Below are 15,785 nucleotides of genomic sequence, written 5' to 3' on the forward strand. Positions count from 1 at the left end.
TGACTCTGACCTCACAGTCACTTCCTTGAGTTGACACTCACTTAGAAAACTTTTCCTTTTATCCTGACCTAACTCTCAATGCCTTCATTTATTTAAAAATTAAAAGGTGGGATGATGTGTGAGGCAGGGAGATGCAGGGGCATGGAGTTCACTGTCAAGACCATTTCAAGGTCAAACTCTGTATCTTGATTACAGTGGTGGTTACACAGGTGTATACATTTTGTTGAAATCTATTTCCTTAAAGGGCTTCCCTGATAGCTCAGTTGAAAAAGATAGCTCAGTTGGTCCACCTGTAATGCAGGAGACCCCCATGTGGCTCAGCTGGTAAAGAATCCGCCTGCAATGCGGGAGACCTAGGTTCGATCCCTGGGTTGGAAAGGTCTCCTGGAGAAGGAAAGGGCTACTCACTCCAGTATTCTGGCCTGGAGAACTCCATGGACTTACAGTCACAAAGAGTCAGACACGACTGAATGACTTTCACTTTCATGCTTTCATGTACTTAAAATGCATGTATTTTATTATATGTAACCTATTTGTCAATAAAGCTTATTTAAACAATCTTTAAAGACCATTTCAAGTTCATACCATACCAAATATTTTAAATCATTTTAAAATTTGAAATATAAAAAAGTTTTAAATTGTTACTTCTAATGAGATGTAAATGTTTTCTTTCATTATTGTCTTTTCCAGAGTTCTCAGGGGCTGTGGTCTCACGCCATCCACTGGGACAACAATGGCCCATTTCCAGCAGAGGCAGTGCCGCGTTGCCCCGGGTGCCTGACTGCCACCCACCTCCAGTGAACTGCAGTGTCTGAAAAGTGAGTTCCATGTTCATGGGGTCTGTCATGACTATGCTGGGGTGGGGCAAGTGCAAGCAACATTTCCAACAGGAGAGCTTGTTGTGGTCCTGGGAACAGATGACCTGAAAATCAGGTTTAAAGCCAGGGAATGAGAGTGCATTAATTTATCTGCTGAAGTCCATTGAGAGGAAATTATAAAATGCATTTCATGTTGCATTAAGATTTGTGTTTAGAATAGTAAACATCACCCTTGTAAAGAACGTGGCTGTAGTGAATAACCAGGAGGTAATTTGATTTATACTAGTGCAGAATTTATTAAGCCACTCTGTTGCCATCTGTAGTTATCATGATTGATTTTTAAAATATTAGAAGAATAACTTAAGCAAAAGACTAAAGTCTCATATTAACATATTAATTGCTTTTATTTTTAATGTTTTTCTTAGTGCTTGTCCAGAAATAGAATTTTTATCTAGTTGATATTAGAGTAGCAATTCTTTTACCTTATGACTCTTCAAACAAATCTCTTCATTTACTTTTTTGCCTCCTTTTCCTTTTGATAAACTCCAAACTCTTAGGAAAATGGAAAAAGGGGGCAGTGAACACCCGTGTTCTTCACTCAGATTTACTAGATGTTTACCCAAGTACACACTCAGATACATACACACACGGAGAGATTGTAAAGATGGATGTGTGTGTGTTATGGATGCGTGTTCAGTTTTTTCTCTGAATCATTTGTACATAAGTTGCAGACATCATGACATACTTTGCATATATCTCTTAAATTCATAGGCTGTCTTCTTCAAAACTGTCCTATAATACCATTATCACCGTGGAATTCAACACTGATAAAGCAATGTTTTCCGATATATAGTTCCAATTCAAATACCCCTGGTTGCCCCCCAAATATCCTTTATAACTGTCTTCCCTTATTTAGTATTCAGTTAAATGTCATTCACTGAATCTAGTTATATCTCTTTGTTGTTAGTCACTAAGTTGTGCCCAACTCTTTGCGACCCCATGGACTGCAACACGCCAGGCTTCCCTGTCCTTCACCATCTCTCGAAGTTTGCTCAAACTCATACCTATTGTCGGTGATGCCATCCAACCATCTCATCCTCTGTCGCCCCCTTCTCCTGCCTTCAGTCTTTCCAAACATCTTGAGTCTTTTCCATTGAGTAGGCTCTTCATATCAGATGGCCAAAGTATTGGAACTTTAGCTTCAGCATCAGCCCCCCCAAGTGAATATTCATGGTTGATTTCCTTTAGGATTGACTGGTTTAATCTTGCTGTCCTAGGGACAGCTCTGTTTTTGTTTTTGTCTTTTGCAATGTTCACATATTTGTAAAGAATCTGAGCAAAAAAAAGAAAAAAATAATCTAAGCCTTTCGTTTTGTAGAGTATCTCGCAGGAGTTGTCTGACTGTTCTTCATCCTTAGCTGCAGGTAGACATCTCGTGTATTTGCCTCGCATTTACATCATCATGACCTAGTATTGGTAGTAACAGGTTCAGCTGGCCAAGGTGATTTCTGCCAGAGCTCTCCTTTATGATGTTACCTTATTTATTTCTTCTAATTAGTAAGTAATCTGTGGGGTGAGGTTTGAGATCATAGGAATATTCTCTTTCCCAGATAATTTTCACCAGTGATTTAGCACCCATTGCTGGTCGTATTATGATTTTTCACCAATCATTCAATCTGCGCGTCAGACTTCCTTCCCTGTAACATAGTCCCCCCTTTTTCACTTTTTCCACATCTGTGAGATCACACAAGGGAGTATCTGGCTAGTCAAGAGAAGGACTCTGAAATCAAACTGTATAGGTGTGCCCCTTGTCTCTGTCACATGCTGACCAGACGACCTGGGTAAATGCTTCACTTCACAACCCTCAGTGCCCTAGTGTTTAACACTGGAGACAGGAGTAAGTCCTGCGAGAGGTGTCCATTGGGGCTGGAGCCATGGGTGGCACTCACTGGGTATGATTACAGAGGCAGGAAGGATGGTTGAGTGCCCAGTGAGTGCTGCTCCAACCCTGAGTTCGTTTGTAACCCATGAAAGCTGATTCAGACCTTTGGCCAAAAGGCTGATGAACGTTAATGACAGGGCAGAGCTCTAGTCTGAGTGCTCATAATCGTAAGTCCCTACACTTAGAAGGTTGCGTAGAGAAGCAAACTCACGGCAGGAAGCATCCACCAGTGAACAGTGTCCCCGTGAGGTGACTCCACCCCCTGTTCTGGTTACTCCTCACTCTCACAGTCACACTCCCTTCCACCCTGCTGCAGGCCTGGACCTCCCTGGCCTGCTGTCTGTCTGCCTTTCAGTCACAGATAACTAATTGGACTTCTTGTCTGAAGGTTATTAGATTTCTTTCTGTTTCGATTTAGTCACTGTGGTTTTATTCAGTCCCTATGGTTTTATTTTCGGGCCGTGGAATCTTCCTTAAGAATGTTTTAGAAATTTTACCAAGGAATAGTATTGTGAATATACATGTGATTTACAAGCTACATGTGGACATGGATTAGATTGCTTCTGGAGAGTACTTGTAGCTACTAGATTATCTTCAAAACACTTCCTCTGTACATTTTACGTGTCTCATTTTCTTCCCCACAGTGCTTTCTTTTTTTCTATTGAAGTGTAGTTGATTTACAATGTTGTGTTAATTACTGCTGTACAGCAAAGTGACTCAGTTATACATGTATATGCATTCTTTTTTATATTCTGTTCCATTACAGTGTATCATAAGATATTGAATATATTTTTCTGTGCTATAAAGTAGGACCTTGTTGTTTATAAAAGCTTGCCATGTGCTAACTCCAGCCTCCCCCTTGGCAAACTTCCCTGCGATTCTTAAAAGCAGATGAGGGCTGGTGTGATAAAGGATGCCTGTGGCTGCAGCCAGTGTGCTTCCTGCTTGTCAGACAGAGCTTGCAGGATGGCTCTGTGGTATCCCCTGTTCTCCTGCTTTCTGGGGCGATAGCCAGCCCAGCCGGTATCCCCAACCCAAAGCTCCCCTGAAGTTTCCCACCTCCTCCTTCTGGTTTCCTCCTTCTTAGCAGTTTATGAGCTGGGGACCCTCTGCCTTTGGGATGAGTTCCCTGGGGAAAGAACTAGGTTGTAGGTCTGACATCAACTTGATGGGATGGGTGGAGCCAAGTTGAAAATAGGATCTCTGCTTCTGCAGAGACACAGGAGAGAGCACTTGGGTTTGTTTGTTTTTTGATATATATTGATTTATTTACAATACTGTGTTAGTTTCAGGTGTACAGAACAATGATTCATTTATACATATATATATATTTTTACATTCCCTTTCATTATAGGTTATTACAAGATATTGAATATAGTTCCCTGTGCTATACTGGAAATCTTTGTTGATTACTTGAGTTTCATTTGAACATGTGGGTAGAAATATCAGGACGGCCTTTTTTTTTTAGGAATTTCTGCCCCCTTGAAAACCTGAGTTACCTAGTTTTGAGAGGCGTGCTCCAAACCAGCATGCTTAAGGATGGCCTTGAGGCATCTTGAAGGCTCGGAGAAGCCCCTCTTGGAGAAGCCCCGTCCCCGAGGGTGGCAGGCCCTGGGCCTCGCGGGGGCCCTCCCCGACAACCCTGGGCCAGGACCCTGAGTCCCTCTCTTCTGCTCCCTTTTCCTGCTTCCTTGTGCCTGACAGGAAGGGCCTCAGTCTTCTCCTGCAGCTGCTTCCCTGGATCCCAGGAGCTCACGTTTTTCTGGGGCAGGTGTGATCAGGGCGCTGTATTTGTCTGTGTCACACACACCCACACTTCCCCAGGAAGAATGGGCCCATGCTGCCCCAGACTAGGTGACACATCAGGTCATGAGGAAGGTATCAGAGCCAGGGGCCTGAGCTCCCCCTGGGGGACCTGGTTCTGCCCATTGGTGCCAAACTCTGGGGCAGTGGGGTGGGGATGCTGGGCAGACAGGCTGTGCTTCCATCCATGTGAAACATCACCTCTTGGGCTCTGAGGTTCTGGGGTCTCGGGGTCAAGTGCTCACTCCCACTTTCTAGCTGGGTGGCCCTGACTCCCCAGCTGCCCAAGGAGTCAGTGGTTCCCCAGGGGGTTGGACTCTGAGCAAAAAAAAAAAAAAGGTTGAAATCAACTACCTCAAACTTGCTGCTGTCCAAAGCTGCAAAGCTTCTTACTTTATCTTGAGCCAGCACTTAAGTGTTTGAGTGATATTGGCTTCACCATTCTTTCCTCAGGGGAGTTGTACTTATATATTCTGCTTAAAAGTGTCATTTCTTTCTTAACTCAGATAGCTGATCCCATAAACTTTAACTTTGTGTGCATCACCTTTTGTGAACCAACCTTTTAAAAATTATTAATATTTTTTATTTACAAAACAGAAATAGAACCACAGACACAGAAACAAACATACGGTTACCAAAGGGGAAAGGTGGTGGGGAATAAGTTAGGAGTTTGGAATTAGCATATACACACAGTTATCAACATATATATAAAATAGAGGGCTTCCCAGGTGTTTCAGCAGTAAAGAATCTGCCTGCAATGCAGGAGACCTGGGTTCGATCCCTGGGTGGGGAAAATCCCCTGGAGGAGGAAACAGCAACCCACTCCAGTATTCTTGCCTGGAGAATTCCATGGACAGAGGAGCTTGGCGGGCTACAGTCCATGGAGTTGCAAAGAGTCGGACACGACTGAGTGACTAACACACACACACACACACACACACACACACATATAAAATAGATAAACAACAAGGACTGCTATATAGCAGAGGGAGCAATACTCAGTGTCTTACAACAACCTATAAGGGAGAAGAATCTAAAAAAGTATATATATTGTTGTTGTTTAGTTAATAAGTCTTGACTGACTCTTTTGTGACCCAGTGGACTGTAGCCCGCTAGGCCCCTTCTGTCCATGGGATTTCTCAGGGAAGAATACTAGAGTGAGCCATTTTTCATTCTCCATGGGCTCTTCCCAGCCCAGGGTTTGAATCCATGTCTCCTACATTGGCAGGCGGATTCTCTACTGCCACCAGGGAAGGCCTGTATAAGATAAGTTCTTTTGATATGACATAAAAGCAAATCTTCTGAAAGAATGGTACTCCAGAGGGTCTTATTAGGTGTCTAAAGTTATTAGTTTAAGAATATATTTGCAACTAAATGAATAGATAATTACAACAGTAATAATCGTATATAACCTATTTTTGGTACCCACTGTGGGTGAGGCACTGTGTTGTGTAATCACCTCCAGAACCATGTAAAACAGGAGCTACTCTCCTCATTTCAAAGGGAAGCAGTGAGAGCCAGGGACGAAATTGATTGTCCCAGTTTATTTGCAGGCCTGTGTGCATTTGTATTTCAGTATAAGTGTTCCTAGTGATTAAAGCTTGAAACTCAGATATCCAAAGAATACAATTAGTAGATTAACACATTCAGGTCATAAAGTTGTCAGGTAAGTATAGGAAACTGATTGGGTTCTTAAAAATCTACCCATCTCACTGTCAGCTATTATAAAATATACAGAGCCATCCAGGATGATGCAGTCTGTAGATGTCTTTTTCTTTTTTATTTGTTTTTCCTTCATTTAGGTAAACTGGCTTCTTCTGTTTGGAGAGATAGATACTTAGATAAAACTGAATTTTATAATAGCCTGTTCTAGCATAAAAGCTGAAATTCTCCTTTGCTTGTGAAATTTAATTATTTTTTAATGGAAAAGAGCTATCACATCTACTCCCTTTGTTTCACTTCTTGTAAGTACGCTGGAAACTTCCAAGTGTAAATATCTAGCTCACTGGAACTTCTGTCTAAATATCCCCTAGATAGCTTTCCCGACCTCTTTAACATGCACACACACACACACAAACACACAGACACACAGTTATGCAAGGATGCATACATGCTTATGCACACACGCATATATATGCATCCACATCCAACATAAACACAAGTACACATACTCATATACGGACACACAGAAGCTCACACACATAGACGCCTACACATGTGCACAAAGTCACACGTGAACACCTCAATACACATGCACACATGGTCTGTAATCCAAGTAGAGTTCATTTTTATATGTGCTGTGAGGTCTAGATTGAGGTGTTTTTGTCTCTTTGCTTTTGCATATGACTATCAATTCGTTCTAGGCTCACTGTTTGAAAAGTCTGTCCTTTTCCCATCAATTGCCTTGGTACCTTTGTCAAAATTTCAGCTGTTCTCTGTTCCATTGATCTGTGTATCTATCCTCTCCCAAATACCACACTGTCTTGCCCACAGTAGGTTTATAATGCATTTTTAAGCAGCATGAATCCTCCAGCTGTTTTTCTTTTTTCAAAATTGTTTCAAAAATCTGGTTCCTTCATCTTTCCGTGTAAGTTTTAGAATCCACTTGTCCATGTCTACAAAGAATCATGCTTAGATGTCAAATGGGATTGTATTTGTAGATTATTTGAGGGTAATTGACTGCTTAACTGCACTGTATCTTGCAATCCATGCTAGTGGTACGTCTCTTCATTTATTTAGGTCATGGTTGGTCTCTTTTGTCTGATTTTTGTGAGCTCCCTGCAATTTTGTTTCAGGAATATGTCCTTGCTTTGTTGATCTTCAGGTCTATACACATCTTGCTCCACCTGTTTGGCTCTGTTCGTACTTCCCACCCACCCCTCATATTCACGTGGAGATCAGCTCTCTACCTCTTTACTTGCAAAATTCTTAGTTCTTCTGCAGATGAAAGATCACTTCCTCAGCCCCGTTAATTCTCTCCTCCATGCCTATGGTCAACACCGAAATCAGATTGATTATATTCTTTGCAACCAAAGATGGAGAAGCTCTATACAGTCAGCAAAAACAAGACCAGGAGCTGACTGTGGCTCAGACCATGAACTCCTTATTGCCAAATTCAGACTTAAATTGAAGAAAGTAAGGAAAACCACTAGACCATTCAGGTATGACCTAAATCAAATCCCTTATGATTATACAGTGGAAGTGAGAAATAGATTTAAGGGTCTAGATCTGATAGATAGAGTGCCTGATGAACTATGGAATGAGGTTCGTGACATTGTACAGGAGACAGGGATCAAGACCATCCCCATGGAAAAGAAATGCAAAAAAGCAAAATGGCTGTCTGGGGAGGCCTTACAAATAGCTGTGAAAAGAAGAGAAGCGAAAAGCAAAGGAGAAAAGGAAAGACATAAACATCTGAATGCAGAGTTCCAAAGAATAGCAAGAAGAGATAAGAAAGCCTTCTTCAGTGATCAATGCAAAGAAATAGAGGAAAACAACAGAATGGGAAAGACTAGAGATCTCTTCAAGAAAATCAGAGATACCAAAGGAACATTTCATGCAAAGTTGGGCTCAATAAAGGACAGAAATGGTATGGACCTAACAGAAGCAGAAGATATTAAGAAGAGATGGCAAGAATACACAGAAGAACTATACAAAAAAAATCTTCATGACCCAGATAATCACGATGGTGTGATCACTGACCTAGAGCCAGACATCCTGGAATGTGAAGTCAAGTGGGCCTTAGAAAGCATCACTACGAACAAAGCTAGTGGAGGTGATGGAATTCCAGTTGAGCTATTTCAAATCCTGAAAGATGATGCTGTGGAAGTGCTACACTCAATATGCCAGCAAATTTGGAAAACTCAGCAGTGGCCACAGGACTGGAAAAGGGCAGTTTTTATTCCAATCCCAAAGAAAGGCAATGCCAAAGAATGCTCAAACTACCACACAATTGCACTCATCTCACACGCTAGTAAAATAATGCTCAAAATTCTCCAAGCCAGGCTTCAGCAATATGTGAACCGTGAACTTCCAGTGTTCAAGCTGGTTTTAGAAAAGGCAGAGGAACCAGAGACAAAATTGCCAACATCCACTGGATCATGGAAAAAGCAAGAGAGTTCCAGAAAAACATCTATTTCTGCTTTATTGACTATGCCAAAGCCTTTGACTGTGTGGATCACAATAAACTGTGGAAAATTCTAAAAGAGTTGAGAATACCAGACCACCTGACCTGCCTCTTGAGAAACCTATATGCAGGTCAGGAAGCAACAGTTAGAACTAGACATGGAACAACAGACTGGTTCCAAATAGGAAAAGGAGTACGTCAAGGCTGTATATTATCACCCTGCTTATTTAACTTATATGCAGAGTACATCATGAGAAACGCTGGACTGGAAGAAGCACAAGCTGGAATCAAGATTGCCGGGAGAAATATCAATAACCTCAGATATGCAGATGACACCACCCTTATGGCAGAAAGTGAAGAGGAACTCAAAAGCCTCTTGATGAAGGTGAAAGTGGAGAGTGAAAAAGTTGGCTTAAAGCTCAACATTCAGAAAATGAAAATCATGGCATCCGGTCCCATCACTTCATGGGAAATAGATGGGGAAACAGTGGAAACAGTGTCAGACTTTATTTTTTGGGGGCTCCAAAATCACTGCAGATGGTGACTGCAGCCATGAAATTAAAAGACGCTTACTCCTTGGAAGGAAAGTTATGACCAACCTAGATAGCATATTGAAAAGCAAAGATATTACTTTGCCAACAAAGATCCATCTAGTCAAGGCTATGGTTTTTCCTGTGGTGACGTATGAATGTGAAAGTTGGATTGTGAAGAAAGCTGAGCACCGAAGAATTGATGCTTTTGAATTGTGGTGTTGGAGAAGACTCTTGAGAGTCCCTTGGACTGCAAGGAGATCCAACCAGTCCATTCTGAAGGAGATCAGCCCTGGGATTTCTTTGGAAGGAAGGATGCTGAAGCTGAAACTCCAGTACTTTGGCCACCTCATGCGAAGAGTTGACTCATTGGCAAAGACTCTGATTCTGGGAATGATTGCGGGCAGGAGGAGAAGGGGACGACAGAGGATGAGATGGCTGGATGGCATCACTGACTCGATGGACGTGAGTCTGAGTGAACGCCAGGAGTTGGTGATGGACAGGGAGGCCTGGCATGCTGCGATTCACGGGGTCGCAAAGAGTCGGACAGGACTGAGCGACTGAACTGAACTGAACTGAACTGATAGTGAGATAGCTAAGCGTATAATCAGATAGACACAAAGCCAAATAGAAAAGGGAAGAGATTGAAAAGTAGAGAGATAGGTAAGTAGTCAGGTTGGCAGGTAGGTAGAAATAGAGAAGGGAGGGAGGGATATAGTTTAACTTAAGTTTAATTAATCTTAACAAAATTCTAAGAAAGATATGGTATATTCCCCCCTTGTATAGATGAGGAAAAGATTGAAGGGGCTTTAGTGACCATCCAGAGGTCATTCTTACAGAGGATGGCAGCACCCAGGTCTCATCAGTCTGGCCTTTCTCCTTTGCTTCTCCAACTTCCGTCACTGCCTTACCAACTGAGCCTTTCCTTTCTCTTGTTCCCTTCAGTTTTCAGACTTGAGCCCACCTGTCATTTCTTATCTAATTGAATAGCTTCTGCAGAAAATAATACTTCAAGTAGATTGTATCATTTGAGCACAAAGCAGAGCTCTGAAAGCCAGAAGTAAAATTAAAAGGAAGGCTGTGGCTTTTTAGACATTGTCCTACAAATGAGATTCTTTTCCCTTTCAATAGTTTTAATTATTCTGTACTACATGGATATTCTCATGTGCCTTAGAGAAATGTTCATATTGACACCTCAGGGACAGGTCATGTCCTGGTGCCATAGGTAATGCAGACATTCCTCTTTGACAAACAGTTGTTTTGGATATTTCCAGCTGTGCTGCAAAGAACATCCTTGTGCACTTGAGCATGCCTGACTCTATGAAAGATACCAAGAGGCAGAATTACATTTAAAAAACTTAGATACTGAACAAAATGCTCTCCACTGACCTCACCACAAACCCCATATACTCCCCCTAGTGGTGGAAAAAATAACCCATTTCAACCCATCAGGGCTGATTTTTCCAAATAATTTTTAAATTTAATTAATTTATTTTTAATTGGAGGATAATTGCTTTACAATGTTGTTTTAGTTTCTGCCATACATCAACATGAATCACCTGTGGTGGTAGTGGTTTAGTTGCTAAGTTGTGTCTGACTTTTAAAAAAAAATTATTTATTTTTTAACTGAAGGATAATTGCTTTACAGAATTTTGTTGTTTTCTGTCAAACATCCACTATAATCAGCCACAGGTGCACTATGTCCCCTCCCTCCTGAACCTCCCTCCCATCTCCCTCCCCATCCGACCCCTCTAGATTGTTACAGAGCCCCTGTTTGAGTTCCCTGAGTTATACAGTAAATTTCCATTGGCTATCTATTTTACATATGGTATTGTAAGTTTCCATGTTACTCTCTCCATACGTCTCACTCTCTCCCTCCTCCCCTCCCCCTGTGTCCATAAGTTGGTTCTCTATGTCTGTTTCTCCATTGCTGCCCTGAAAATTATCAGTGCCATCTTTCTAGATTCCATATATATGCATTCAGATCAGTTCAGTTCAGTCCCTCAGTCGTGTCCAACTCTTTGCGACCCCATGAACTGCAGCACACCTGTCCATGACCAACTCCCAGAGCTCACCCAAACTCATGTACATTGAGTTGATGATTCTATCCAGCCACCTCATCCTCTGTTGTCCCCTTCTCCTCCTGCCCCCAATCCCTCCCAGCATCAGTATATGATATTTATTTTTCTCTGACTCACTTCACTCTATATAATAGGCTCTAGGTTTGTCCACCTCATTAGAACTGACTCAAATGTGTTCCTTTTTGTGGCTGAGTAATATTCCATTGTATATATGTACCACAGATTCTTTATCCATTCATCTGTCAATGGACATCTAGGTTGCTTCCATGTTCTAGCTATTGTAAATAGTGCTGCATTGAACATTGGGGTACATGAGTCTTTTTCAATTCTGGTTTCATTAGAGTATATGCCCAGTAGTAGAATTGCTGGGCCATGTGGTAGTCTTATTCCTAGTTTTTTAAGGAATCTCTTTACTGTTCTCCATAGTGACTGTATCAGTTTGCATTCCCGCTAACAGGTAAGAGAGATTCCTTTTCTTCATACCCTTTCCAGAATTTATTGTTTCTAGACTTTTTGATGATGGCCATTCTGACCTGCGTGAGATGATACCTCATTGTGATTTTGATGGTATTTCTCCACAGAAGACATACAGAATGCTAATAAACACATGAAAAGATGCTCTGCCCATTTTTTGATTGGGTTCTTTGTTTTTCTGATATTGAGCTTCAATGAGCTACTATATTTTAAAGATTAATCTTTAGTTGGCAGTTGCTTCATTTAAAGTTATTCTCTTCCATTCTGAGGATTGTCTTTTCATCTTGTTTATGGCTTCCTTTGCTATGCAAAAACTTTTAAGTTTAATTAGTTCCCACATTTATTTTTGTTTTTATTTCCATTATTGTAGAAGATGGGTCGTGGAGGATCTTGCTATGATTTATGTCAAGGAGTGTTCTGCATATGTTTTCCTCTAAGTGTTTTATAGTTTCTGGTCTTACATTTGGGTCTTTAATTCATTTTGAGTTTATCTTTATGTATGGTGTTAAGAAATGCTCAAATTTCATTATTTTACACATAGCTGTCCAGTTTTCCCAGCACCACTTACTAAAGAGACAGTTTTCTCTCCATTGTATATTCTTCCCTCTTCTGTCAAAGATGAGGTACCCATAGGTGCGTGGGTTTATCTCTGAGCTTGCTATCTTGTACCATTGGTCTATATTTCTATTTTTGTGCCAGCCATACTATCATGACTGTAGCTTTGTAGTACAGTCTGAAGTCAAGAAGGTTGATTCCTTTGGCTCTCCATTTCTCCTTCTCAAGTTTGCTTTGGCTATCTGGGGTCTTTTGTATTTTCATACAAATTGTTAAATTTTTTGCTATAGTTCTCTGAAAAATGCTACTGGAAATTTGATAGGGATTGCGTTGAATCTGTTGGAGAAGGCACTGGCCACCCACTCCAGTACTCTTGCCTGGAAAATTCCATGGATGGAGGAGCCTGGTGGGCTGCAGTCCATGGGGTCACTAAGAGTCAGACACGACTGAGCGACTTCACTTTCACTTTTCACTTTCCTGCATTGGAGAAGGAAATGGCAACCCACTCCAGTGTTCTTGCCTGGAGAATCCCAGGGTCGGGGGAGCCTGGTGGGCTGCCGTCTATGGGGTCGCACAGAGTCAGACACAACTGACATGACTTAGCAGCAGCAGCATTGAATCTGTAGATTGCTTTGGGTAGTATAGTCATTTTCACAATATTGATTCTTTAAATCCAAGAACCTGGTATTATCTCTTCATCTCTTTATGTTGTCTTTGATTTCTTTCATCAATATCTTGTAATTTTCTGTATACAGTTCTTTTGTCTCCTTAAGTAGGTTCATTCCTAGGTATTTTATTCTTTTTGTTGCAGTGGTGAATGGGATTGATTGCTTAATTTCTCTTTCTGATTTTTCATCATTAGTGTATAGGAATGCAAGGGATTTTTGTGTTTTGATTTTGTATCCTACAACTTTACTAAATTCACTTATTAGTTCTAGTAATTTTCTGATAGGATCTTTAGGGTTTTCTGTGTATAGTCATGTTATCAGCAAACAGTAAGAGTTTCTTTTCCAATATGGATTCCTTTCTTTTTTTTCCAATCTGGATTCCTTTTATTTCCTCTGATTGCCATGGCTAGGACTTTCAGAACTGTTGAATAATAGTGGTGAGAGTGGGCACTCTTGTCTTGTTCCTGATCTTGCAGGATATGCTTTCAGTTTTTCACCATTGAGAATAATGTTTAATATATATGGCCTTCATTTTGTTGAGATAGGTTCCTTTTGTGCCTATTTTCTGAAGAGTTTTATCATAAATGGGTACTGAATTTTATGAAAAGCTTTTTCTACATCTATTGAGATTATCATATGATTTTTATCTTTTAATTTGTTAACACATGTATCATATTGATTGATTTGCATATACTGAAGAATCCTTAAATCTCTTGGATAAACCTGACTTGATCATGGCATATGATCCTTTCAATAAGTTGTTGGATTCTGTTTGCTAAAATTTTGTTGAGGATTTTTGTATCTATATTCATAAGTGATATTGGCTTATAATTTTATTTTTTGTGATGTCTTTGTCTGGTTTTGGTATCACGGTGATGGTGGCCTCATAGAATGAGTTTGGAAGTGTTCCTTCCTCTGAAATTGTTTGGATGAGTTTGAAAAGGACAGGCATTAGCTCTTCTCTAAATGTTTGATAGAATTCACCTGTGAAACCATCTGTCCCTAGGCTTTTGTTTCCTGGGAGATTTTTGGTCACAGTTTTTATTTCAGTGCCTGTGACTGGCTTGTTCATAATTCTGTTTCTTCTTGTTTCAGTCTTGAAGGTTGAACTTTTCTAAGAATTTGTCCATTTCTTCCAGGTTGTCCATTTCATTGGCTTATAGTTGCTCATAATAGTCACGTATGATCTTTGTATTTCTGCATTGTCTGTTGTAACCCCCTCCTTTTTTCAATCTAATTTTGTTGATTTGAGTCTTTTCCCTTTTTTCTTGATGAGTCTGGCGAGTGTTTTGTCAATTTTGTTTATCTTCTCAAAGAACCACTTTTAGTTTTATGATCTCTGCTATTGTTTCTTTCACTTCTTTTTCATTGATCTGTGCTTTGATCTTTGTACACAGATTCTTTTACCATCTGAGGCACCAGGGGAGCCCCAAGTTTAGGTTGTCTATTTGATGTTTTTCTTATTTCTTGAGGTAGAATTGCATTACTATAAACTTCCCTCTTAGAACTGCTTTTGCTGCATCCCATAGGTTTTGAGTTGTGTTTTCATTGTCATTTGTTTCTAGGTATTTTTTAATTTCCCCTTTGATTTCTTCAGTAACCTGTTGGTTATCTAGAATCATAATGTTTAATCTTGATTCCCATAAGGATAACAGCTGATCTTTCAATAGAAACTCTTCAGGCCAGGAGGGAATGGCAAGACATACTTAAAGTGATGAAAGAAAATAACCTACAGCCCAGATTACTGTACCCAGCAAGGATCTCATTCAAATATGAAGGAGAAGTCAAAAGCTTTACAGACAAGCAAAAGCTGAGAGAATTAAGCACCACCAAACCAGCTCTCCAACAAATGCTAAAGGATATTCTCTAGACAGGAGACACAAAAATGGTGTATAAATTCGAACCCAAAACAATAAAGTAAATGGCAACGAGATCATACTTATCAATAATTACCTTAAACGTAAATGGGTTGAATGCCCCAACCAAAAGACAAAGACTGGCTGAATGGATAAAAAAACAAGACCCCTACAAATGCTGTCTACAAGAGACCCACCTCAAAACAGGGGACACATACAGACTGAAAGTGAAGGGCTGGAAAAAGATATTCCATGCAAATAGAGATCAAAAGAAAGCAGGAGTAGCAATACTCATATCAGATAAAATAGACTTTAAAACAAAGGCTGTAAAAAGAGACAAAGAAGGACAATACATAATGATCAAAGGGTCAATCCAAGAAGAAGATATAACAATTATAAATATATATGCACCCAATGTAGGAGCACCACAATATATAAGACAAATGCTAACAAGTATGAAAGGGGAAATTAACAATAACACAATAACAGTGGGAGACTTTAATACCCAACTCACACCTATGGATAGATCAACTAAACAGAAAATTAACAAGGAAACACAAACTTTAAATGATACAATATACCAGTTAGACCTAATTGATATCTATAGGACATTTCACCCAAAAACAATGAATTTCACTTTTTTCTCAAGCACACATGGAATCTTCTCCAGGATAGATCACATCCTGGGCCATAAATCTAGCCTTGGTAAATTCAAAAAAATTGAAATCATTCCAAGCATCTTTTCTGACCACAATGCAGTAAGATTAGATCTCAATTACAGGAGAAAAAATATTAAAAATTCCAACATATGGAGGCTGAACAACATGCTGCTGAATAACCAACAAATCACAGAAAAAATCAAAAAAGAAATAAAAATATGCATAGAAATGAATGAAAATGAAAACACAACAACCCCAAACCTATGGGACACT

General features: G+C 40.2%; 1 protein-coding gene across 1 annotated transcript in view; it reads left to right on the forward strand.

Annotated features, from left to right (window-relative positions):
- Nucleotides 1–15,785, forward strand: part of OTUD7A (OTU deubiquitinase 7A) — a 397,895-nt gene that overhangs the window by 196,353 nt on the left and 185,757 nt on the right. Inside the window, exon 2 of the mRNA XM_061394664.1 lies at nucleotides 691–818. The gene's annotated coding sequence lies outside the window, so the exon portion shown is untranslated. The remainder of the gene's footprint in view (nucleotides 1–690; nucleotides 819–15,785) is intronic.

This window comes from Bos javanicus, chromosome 21, assembly GCF_032452875.1.
Source record: "Bos javanicus breed banteng chromosome 21, ARS-OSU_banteng_1.0, whole genome shotgun sequence".
NCBI classification, from domain to species: domain Eukaryota; kingdom Metazoa; phylum Chordata; class Mammalia; order Artiodactyla; family Bovidae; genus Bos; species Bos javanicus.